The sequence below is a fragment of the Rhinatrema bivittatum genome, chromosome 1 (genome assembly GCF_901001135.1).
Source record: "Rhinatrema bivittatum chromosome 1, aRhiBiv1.1, whole genome shotgun sequence".
NCBI lineage: Eukaryota > Metazoa > Chordata > Amphibia > Gymnophiona > Rhinatrematidae > Rhinatrema > Rhinatrema bivittatum.
In genome coordinates this window covers 300,129,974-300,139,846 of record NC_042615.1, presented here as the reverse complement: position 1 = coordinate 300,139,846, position 9,873 = coordinate 300,129,974, and the positions used below count along the sequence as shown (strand labels likewise).

Here is a 9,873-nt window from a genome sequence, read left to right as displayed (position 1 = left end):
CCTCTCCTGACAGGGAACAGGAGGTAACTGCCCCCAGGGGGCGGAGCACTGCAGGAGGCAGAGGCTGTGAAGAGCTTCACCACTGGAAGCCTGAGGTCCCCCCAGGAGGAGCCCGTAGGGACCCGGGCCGCTTGGACTTAGGTGGGCCTCGCAGGGTCTCCTGAGAGAATGAAAGTCTGGCGTGCCCATGGACACAGGGGGGGGGGGGGGTGCGATCAGGTTCGAAGTTGGAGACTGGTTGGAACAAGGAGAACCAGAACAGAGTTGGTGATGACAAGGTGAGGAACAGAGCCAGAATCTGGAGACAAGGTCAGGCAGGCAAAGGTCAAGATCCAGAGGTCAGTCTGAGGAATGGTCAGAAAAGCAGGGGTCAAGTACCAGAGGTCAGATGAGGTCAAAGGCAGGCCGAGGTCTTGAGGCAGGTGGCAGGCAGGTCAGGAGCAAGCTGAGGTCTTTGAGGCAGGCAGCAGGAAGGTCAGGAGCAAGCTGAGGTCAGTACCAGCAAGACAGTCCGAGAGTACTACCTGGGTAGACAGACAGATGAATGCAGGAACTAGGATGCAGGAACAAGTCAGGAACAGAACTGGAACAGAAGGATCCTGGAACGAGATTAGGAACAGGCAAGAGCAGGAACAAACACAGAGACAATCTTAGAACAAACGGACCCGATTGCCAAGGCAAGGAAGCATAGACAGGAACTTCCTTATATCGAGGATTCAATGAGGGCGCGCCGCGGAGCTAAGACCCGTCCTTGGCCCTACATGAGTCTGGGCGGTCCGCGCGCGTAAGGGCATGGCTAACATGGCAGAGGACACAGAGCCTCGGCGTGAGGCCTAGCGCGCAGTGGAAGACCCAGCGACTGCCGCCGCAGGACGCAAGGGCCTGGCAGGGCTGGCAACTACCGCAAGGGAGGTCGTCCCGGGACCCACTGTGGAACCATGAAGGTGAGCAGGCCTGTGCGCGGGATGGGTGGGGCGCGTAACATCGCCCTCCTCCCATTAGTTTCTCTTCCCTATCCCAGTCCCCACCACTTTCTCTTTACCTCTACTTCTCCTTCTACCCTTACTAGTATTCTTCTGCTGGGCCCCTCCAGAGACTGAGAGGAATAGCGGGGGACTTGGGGGTGGGGGGGGACAATTTTATAACAGCCCCCCTAGATTAGGCAGCAAAAATGGGTGTAAGTTACGTCAACTTTTATTTTTCCTTTACTTTTATCCAAGAAAACAATTGTTAAGAATAGTGTAAATAAATAAATGCATCGTATTGTATCACACACACACACAAAAAAATAAGAAATACACAAAAGTCCACAAATACCAAAGGGGAAGGGCTCACAATTCAAATGAAAAAGGAAAGCAAGAAATAAAGGGGAAGCTCAAACGTTCAGCAGCCCTTAAACATATCGAGGCTATTTACCCAAGGGGGCCCAAGAATATTAAGGAAAATGCAAATATTTTCGGAGGGGGCCTTACCTGCAAGAAAAGCAGACAAATGAGCAGCCTCAGAAAAACCCATAATTAACATTTCGTTATTTGGCTGGCTATTTTAAATAGAACATTGCATCAATATGTGTCACTTGAGGTTTTAACAATAACAATCCATATACATTCAAGTAGGTTCAAACCCCTCTGGAACTCCACCCACAGGAAATCTGCACTCGGGTCACTTTTAGAAAGCTTAAACATAGATAGGACATACAGGTGTAGGCTTACCTGCATCTCAGGAGGTCAATATTGTAAAAGGCCATTTCAGCAGGTAAAACTTTTTTTTTTACCCCCGGACATGCCTTTAAAAATTAGCCTTATAATGGTTACAGGATTAATATCCAAATAAACTGAGCAGATTGAAACACAGAGAAATGAAACCGCTTGCTCAGTATCACAGTGCGTCAGAATCAAGAGGTCCAGTCCATTTCTTCAGTCTTAGACTGGGACGCCGCCTTCTCTTCTGATTTCGGGTATACTGAGTGGAGAGAGATTTTAAACTCATTCATAATCTTGCCAGATTTAATTGTAACCCTTTATTGGGAAGTAATACTTCCTGAGGGCACACAAACTAAGTTTTCTCTGGGGCAGCTCTGGCTAGCACTTTTCCCTTCTCTCTCTCTGCCCCAAGAGGTGGGCTCTTTTGGTGGGGGAAAGGATAAACCTATGGTCCAGGTGCTGGTGTGTTTCTAGCTCCTTCTTCCTTAATAACTTTAATGCTGTTCCTTGGACAAAAAGGCAGGACCAAGGTACTGAGTGTTCAAAATAAGTTTACTAATTCTTTAAAGTTAAATCAAAGTCCAATGTATCCAGTTGATATTACCTATGTCTGGTTTACAGTTGTTAATCTTCCTTTGGGTATGTGTTCTTTCTCTCAGGGTCCTGGGGTTAAGGTTACACTGCTGTTCGATGTGCATAAACTACCCCAGGGAGCCAGGGAGAACCTACATGCAGGGATTCCTCCGATACCCGGAAAAATCTTACATGAGTCCAGTTAAACACGATCGCCCAGCCTGTGTCCTGGTTTCTTTGGGTGGAGATTCTGTGAAGGGTCTCCATTATCTCGGTCTTTCTTCCTGGTTTCAGTGGTCTGTGACTTCTTAGAAGAAAAAGTCTATGGTGGATGGGAATCTGGCTGAGCACGCCCTGTTTCCCAGTGAGGAGAGGTGGATCAGAAAAACCTCCGCATGAACACAATGGGGTGGATTCTCAAAGGGTTATGCGCGTGTATTACGCGTGTAACCCCTGAAAACCCGCTCTTGGGTGCACCGAGCCTATTTTGCATAGGCCCAGCGATGCGTGCGAGCCCCGGGGCTTGAAAAAATGGGCAGGGAGTGGGTGGAGCGAGGGCAGGGACCGAGACCTCCGGCACAGTGGTTGCGCCTGGGGGCTCGCGTGCCGGCACTTGGCCGGCGCACGCAACCTATGCCTGCCCGGAGGCAGACGCAACTTCACCAACAAAGGTCGGGGGGAGGGGGTTAGATGGGGCCGATGGAAAGTTCCCTCCAAGGCCGCTCCGATTTCGGGCGTAGATTTGTGCGCGCAGGTTTAAAAATCTTTAAATTTTCAAAAATCTCTCTGTGGCTGATGTTACGCTGTCACTGGTGCTTGCCTCTTCTAGGGCAAATAAAAAAGGCTCGCAGGTCTCCATCCCTTGTCCTTTGAGTCCGGGGAGGTTGCCTTCTCCAAAAGAGTCCAAACTTTAAACAGCCCCAATCTCAAAAATAGAATAAGTTTTAACCATCAAAAATCCCACGATGGGTAGCGCTGTCACTGACGCTTGCTTCCCCTAAGGAATATCGGGATAGCTTACAGGTCTTCAGCCCCTTGTCCCATGAAAGGAGACCAAGGTTTTTTCCAGAATGAAAATCCAGCAAGGAATCCAGCAAAAAACTCTTTCTTCCAAATGTATGCAGGACCTCTCAGATAGGGAGGGTACTCAGGGGAACTTCCTGTGAAAAAAAACCCTTCAATTGGGCAGAGGGCCCAACTTAAAAAAGGAAACCCAAAAGAGCTCCTACCTCTCGACAGGATAACTAAAAATGACGCTTATAATATTATGATTCCCATTGTAAGATTCATCACGGCAACAAGAAAATATCTACTCACAAAAATTAGCTAAAGCATCAATGTATCAGCGGGAGTTCATTTTAAAAAACTCATAGAACAAATAATCACTTCTCTTGTAACAAGGGTAATTATATCCCACCCAATGAGCAGGTCAGCATTATAATCTTTAGAGTGGCATGATGTAGAGCTGAAAAAATGTCCATGCGTAATAATAAAAACAATCCACAAAATTAATACCATTAAACACTAGTTATAGAAGCTGCATATCCAGAAGTCATCTTAACCATGAAGTAACCTTGCAGTAAGGTGTTTGAGATCAGAACCACAGGTACCATATTGACAACAAAAAACATGTCCATCTAAGCTGTCAGAATTGTAGTTTTCAAAATTTAAATGTATAACGCCGGACACGACAATTTGCCTAATAAACGTTCTGTCTCCTCTTCACTCTACCGTCATATCCACCTTAGCATTAGAGAAGACTTGAGGTTTGGCAGGAAATAGCAGGGAAAACTTTATCCCAGTTTGGTAAAGGTCACAACAAAATGGAGCAAGCTGCCTGTGAATCCTCCAAGATTTTAGTAGAGTAATCATTACACAGAAGGAGTTTTTGATCTTTATATTGCAGAGAGCTGATTTTCCTATAAGCTCTCATCAGTTTCATTTGTCAGCAAAATTAAAAATTCTTGCTATGATTGGTTGAGGCTGAGCAACTCGTTCTTGGAGAGGCCCCAGGTGGTGTGGTCATTCCATTACAATTGGCTCTTTCTCTAAGGCGATTTCTAGAACTTCTGAGAGCCATGCCTGAACAATTTGTAGGAGATCAGAGTCTTTTATATTTTTAGACAGCCCGATCAGTCACATATTGTTTCTGAGAGACTGGTTTTCTTGATCTTCAATGTATTCATGTAACGCTGCATTCTTCTTCCTCAGCTCCTCCAGCTGATTTGCAAATTGATGCGCAGATGTTTCTTGAGATGCCATCTAACTATCTAGGTCTGAAAACCAGAGAGTGTGCTGTTCGAAGCCTTCTTTTATCTCATGCATTGAACTCTGGAGCTTACATAGTTAATCATCTGGTATTGTGGTTAAGGTTTTTGAAATTTCCCTTACCTAGTCATTCTTCATATGCAGCAGCATTTTCTCTGCCTCAGGTAAGTCTATCGATCTTCCAGAAACTTACTAACTAAAAAGCATTGAAAAAAAGAACAGGGATATCAGGAAGAATCAAGTAGGTCCATATGGAACTCCACTTCACATGACAACTCAGCAAATGCACATCACCGGAAGTCAAAATTTATAATATTTTATTTGGATATGTTATTTTGTGATGTATTTTGTGTTTGTTTTAATTGTATGTTATGATTGTTAAGACTATTCTTATTTTAATCTGCTCAGTACAGTGATCTGCTAGGGGTGGAATACAAATATTGTAAAGTAATTAATTAATTAAACAGTCCAAAGGTACCTCATTCTTCAGTTTTATTAAACCAGTCACTGTCCTTTAGGATGGCAAGCAGTAGGTAAAGATGCAACCCTCCTAAGTGACAGACAGTGGGCTCTTAGTAGGGCTTGGATCTCCTATCTCTTTCTCCAATGATAAAAGCTGAACTTCTGGTGGTAGAAAATCCCAAGTGTTAAAAATCCAAAATCTCCCCTCCTTCTCAGTGGGCAGGAACTGGTAGCAAAAGATTTCTCCCAAAGCTCTGTGCAAAATGTGCCTTTCATCTTCTCTGTCAGATCACTATTGTCCCTCCTTAACTGGGTGGAAGGACTCACAGCATCTTATCCTGTCCTTTCAATGCTGGAGTGACCCTCCTCTTTAGGTAGGCATAGCTCAAAGAAAAAAAAACAAAACTCTGAAGAAAACAAACTGCTCTCTGAAAAACCCCTTCTTCCTTTTCTCCAAGACAATCCCTTCCAGATCATGGAGTACTGGCCAGGGCAAAATGTCTTCCCCAAATTCTAGGGTGAGAGGCAGTATGGGAAACATCTCCAGCTACTCTCCTTCCCTTCCAAAAGGCTAACAAAAAGTGCCACTTCCTCTGTATCATGCTGTGGAGCTCGACAGAGGGAGAATAGCTCAACAAATTCTCCTGCTACTCAAAACTGCAACTTAAAATGCCAAAAGCCTCACTTCTCTTCCTCACAGTCTGCGTTAAGGAAAAATGCTGACCAATGCAGACTTCCTCACAGGAGGGATGTTCTATAAACTACTCTCTTCTACAAAATCCTAACCTAAGCTCAGCTAGGAAAAAATGGCTATTGAAGATTTAGAGGACTCTACACTCCCCACCCCCCCAACAAAAAAATAATCTGAAGACAGGATACTGATAGATTTTTACAGTATTAAACCTTTTGCAAACCAAAAGCCAGGAATACAGAAAAAACAATTCCACTTCTTGACCACATGGTGGAGCTCCAGTGCTCCTCACACCTAAAACATAATTAACCGTATTACTTCACTGACACCAGATAGGAGATCCAGGACATTACTGGCACAGAATTTGCTAGATTGTAGGGAGGAGCCTAAAGGATGAGAATCCCACCTGAAAAAGAATGCAAAGAACGTCATGTAGGGCATTTTTTAAGCATTTTATTAATTTTTATAGAAGGAGTTTTGTTTTTTTCTCAAAAACATTTCACACATCTGCATGACAGAAACAATATCCCTTTCCTACCCTCCAAATGGGAAAAACAGTTCATTTAGGTTTCCACATCACAAAGTCCATGCTGGGCCTTTTGATCTTCGTGGCCTCTTCATGGCCAGGCTACTTGTTTGCAGAAACAGTTAATTGAGGTAGAAAACCACCCTCCCACCCGAGGGTGAAACAATAAAGTCACAATTATTGTTACTTCTCACAGTTCAGTAGTCAACAAACAGCAAAACAACACAGGTCATTTCTATCCACTTAAGGAGTGCAACACAGGTTCACTATTCCAACCCTTCCTCTTCTTCATTCTCTGGCAGGGCTGGGTTTTAGTGATCAGGATGAGGTTTAATGATGGTGCGACTGGACAATAGGCACGCTAACTGGTACTTGTTGACAGCATCATCCCTCAGCTGGCACTTGTTTATAAATGTTCTGGCTTGTCCTCATTTCCTACATCCTTTTGTCTAGCTCTCTGGGATAGTCTGGATGTGAATGGACAAAACAGGGGTCATGAGAATCTTTAATAATGTACTGGTATGCAGGCTCCCAGATCATGCCTCCCGGTGCTGCTTCACAAAATACATGATGTAGACAGGGCAAACAATGCTCTTAATTTATGCTACACCATGCACTTGGCCTGATAGGCAAGGACAGCTTTCTGTGCAGGCTCCTATGTATTAGGAGCCATCCACAACTGGTCCTGCAGACCTGCACTGATCTTGTGGGGGGGGGGATGGTCCATTAATCCTTCCTCTACCAGTTATTGGCCTGCTGTTGGGTAAAAAAAAGATGGGGCATCCATTTTTATTGGAGTGGTTTACAGGCCTCCAAACCAAAAGGAAGAGCTGGACAGAGATCTGATTGAAGACATCCACAGGATAGCAAAGAAAGGAGAAGTGGTGATCGTTGGAGACTTTAATATGCCAGATGTAGACTGGAGAATCCCATCTGCAGAATCTAATAATAGTAGAGAAATAGTAGATGCCCTGCAATTAGCTTTGTTCAAACAAATGGTAATGGAACCCACGAGAGAAGGAGCTATACTAGACTTAGTGCTCACTAATGGAGATAATGTCTCAGACGTCCAGGTGGGTGCCCACCTCAGCACCAGTGATCATCAAACGGTATGGTTTAATATCACAAAAAGGACACGGAAAAGAAGCACAAAAACCCAAGTTTTGATGTTCAAAAACACAGACTTTGATGAAATGGGGAAGTACCTGGAGGAAGAACTAAAAGGCTGGGAAAACGAGAGAGATGTGGATCAACAGTGGACCAATCTAAAAGGAGCAATCACCAAGGCAACTAATCTATATGTTAGAAAAGTAAAGAAAAGCAAAAGAAAAATGAAACCTATCTGGTTCTCAAAGGAGGTGGCTGACAAAATAAAGGCTAAAAGAACAGCGTTCAAGAAATATAAAAGATCCCAAAAGGAGGAACACAAAGAAGAATATCTGGTAGAAACTGAGGGAGACGAAGAAATTAATCAAGATGGCAAAAAGTCAAGCGGAAGAGAGGATTGCCAAAGAGGTAAAGAGTGGTAACAAAACATTTTTCAGATACATCAGTGGAAAAGAGAAAAGTTCAAAGTGGTATAGTGAAATTGAAAGGTGGAAAGGATCAATGTGTGGAGAGAGACGAAGAAATGGCAGAAATATTAAATGAATACTTCAGTTCTGTGTTCACTAAAGAGGACCCTGGAGAAGGACCAACACTAGTTAACAAGAAACTGGAGGGGAATGGAGTAGATGTAACTCCATTCACAGTAGAAAATGTATGGGAAGAGCTGGTGAAACTGAAAGTGGACAAAGCCATGGGGCCTGATGAAGTTCATCCCAGAATACTGAGGGAGCTCAGAGATGTGCTGGCGGGTCCGCTGTGTGACCTATTCAATAGATCCCTAGAAACGGGAGTGGTGCCGAATGATTGGAGGAGAGCGGTGGTGGTCCCGCTTCACAAGAGTGGGAACAGAGAAGAGGCTGGTAACTACAGACCGGTTAGCCTCACTTCGGTGGTGGGAAAAGTAATGGAGTCACTGTTGAAAGAGAGAATAGTGAACTATCTACAGTCGGGAGAATTGCTGGACCAGAGGCAGCATGGATTCACCATTGGAAGATCCTGTCAGACAAATCTGATTGACTTTTTTGACTGGGTAACCAAGGAATTGGATCGAGGAAGAGCACTCGATGTCATCTACTTGGATTTCAGCAAAGCTTTTGACACTGTCCCGCACAGGAGACTGGTGAATAAAATGAAAAGCTTAGGAGTGAGTGCCGAGGTGGTGGCCTGGATTGCAAACTGGTTGACGGACAGAAGACAATGTGTGATGGTAAATGGAACTCTCTCTGAAGAGAGAGCGGTTTTAAGCGGTGTACCGCAGGGATCGGTGTTGGGACCGGTCCTTTTCAATATCTTTGTGAGCGACATTGCGGAAGGGATAGAAGGTAAGGTATGTCTTTTTGCGGATGACACTAAGATCTGCAACAGAGTGGACTCGCCGGAAGGAGTGGAGAGAATGAGACGGGATTTAAGGAAGATGGAAGAGTGGTTGAAGACATGGCAGCTGACATTCAATGCCAAGAAGTGCAAAGTCATGCATATGGGGAATGGAAATCCGAATGAACTGTATTCAATGGGGGGAGAAAGGCTGATGTGCACGGAGCAGGAGAGAGACCTTGGGGTGATGGTGTCTAATGATCTGAAGTCGGCGAAACAATGTGACAAGGCGATAGCTAAAGCCAGAAGAATGCTGGGCTGCATAGAGAGAGGAATATCGAGTAAGAAAAGGGAAGTGATTATCCCCTTGTACAGGTCCTTGGTGAGACCTCACCTGGAGTATTGTGTTCAGTTCTGGAGACCGTATCTCCGAAGAGACAGAGACAAGATGGAGGCGGTCCAGAGAAGGGTGACCAAAAAGGTGGAAGGTCTTCATCAAATGACTTATGAGGAGAGATTGAAGAATCTAAATATGTACACCCTGGAGGAAAGGAGGAGCAGAGGTGATATGATACAGACTTTCAGATACTTGAAAGGTTTTAATGATCCAAAGACAACGACAAACCTTTTCCATAGGAAAAAAAATCAGCAGAACCAGGGGTCACGATTTGAAGCTCCAGGGAGGAAGATTCAGAACCAATGTCAGGAAGTATTTCTTCACGGAGAGGGTGGTGGATGCCTGGAATGCCCTTCCAGAGGAAGTGGTGAAGACCAGAACTGTGAAGGACTTCAAAGGGGCGTGGGATAACACTGTGGATCCATAAAATCAAGAGGCCGTCAATAAAGAGTGGGTGGCTAGCCAGAATGACGGCTACTGCCTGGAGACAATACCCTTATTCAATAACATACACATGGTTACTGTGACTCCAACATCGCTCTAAGCTACAACAGCAAGAGGAAATGTGGAAAAAAGGATTTGCACTCACAAAATGGGGAGTAGCTGGCTTGTTACGGCGGTTACTACCCCAAACAAAATAAGCCTGATACTTCACTTTCAATGCATATCCAGCATAGCTCTCTGCTTCAACAGCAGGGGAGAAGAAAAACTGATACTTCACGCATATCCAGCATAGCTCCCTGCTTCAACGGCAGGGGAGAAGAAAACCTGATACTTCACGCATATCCAGCATAGCTCTCTGCTTCAACGGCAGGGGAGAAGAAAAACTGAT

The 9,873-nt window shown here is 44.8% G+C and overlaps 1 long non-coding RNA gene across 1 annotated transcript in view; it reads left to right on the top strand.

Annotated features, from left to right (window-relative positions):
• The first annotated feature begins 740 nt into the window (after window positions 1-740).
• Window positions 741-9,873, top strand: part of LOC115088610 — a 32,334-nt gene continuing 23,201 nt past the window's right edge. Inside the window, exon 1 of the long non-coding RNA XR_003855809.1 lies at window positions 741-4,708. This is a non-coding gene — a long non-coding RNA (uncharacterized LOC115088610). The remainder of the gene's footprint in view (window positions 4,709-9,873) is intronic.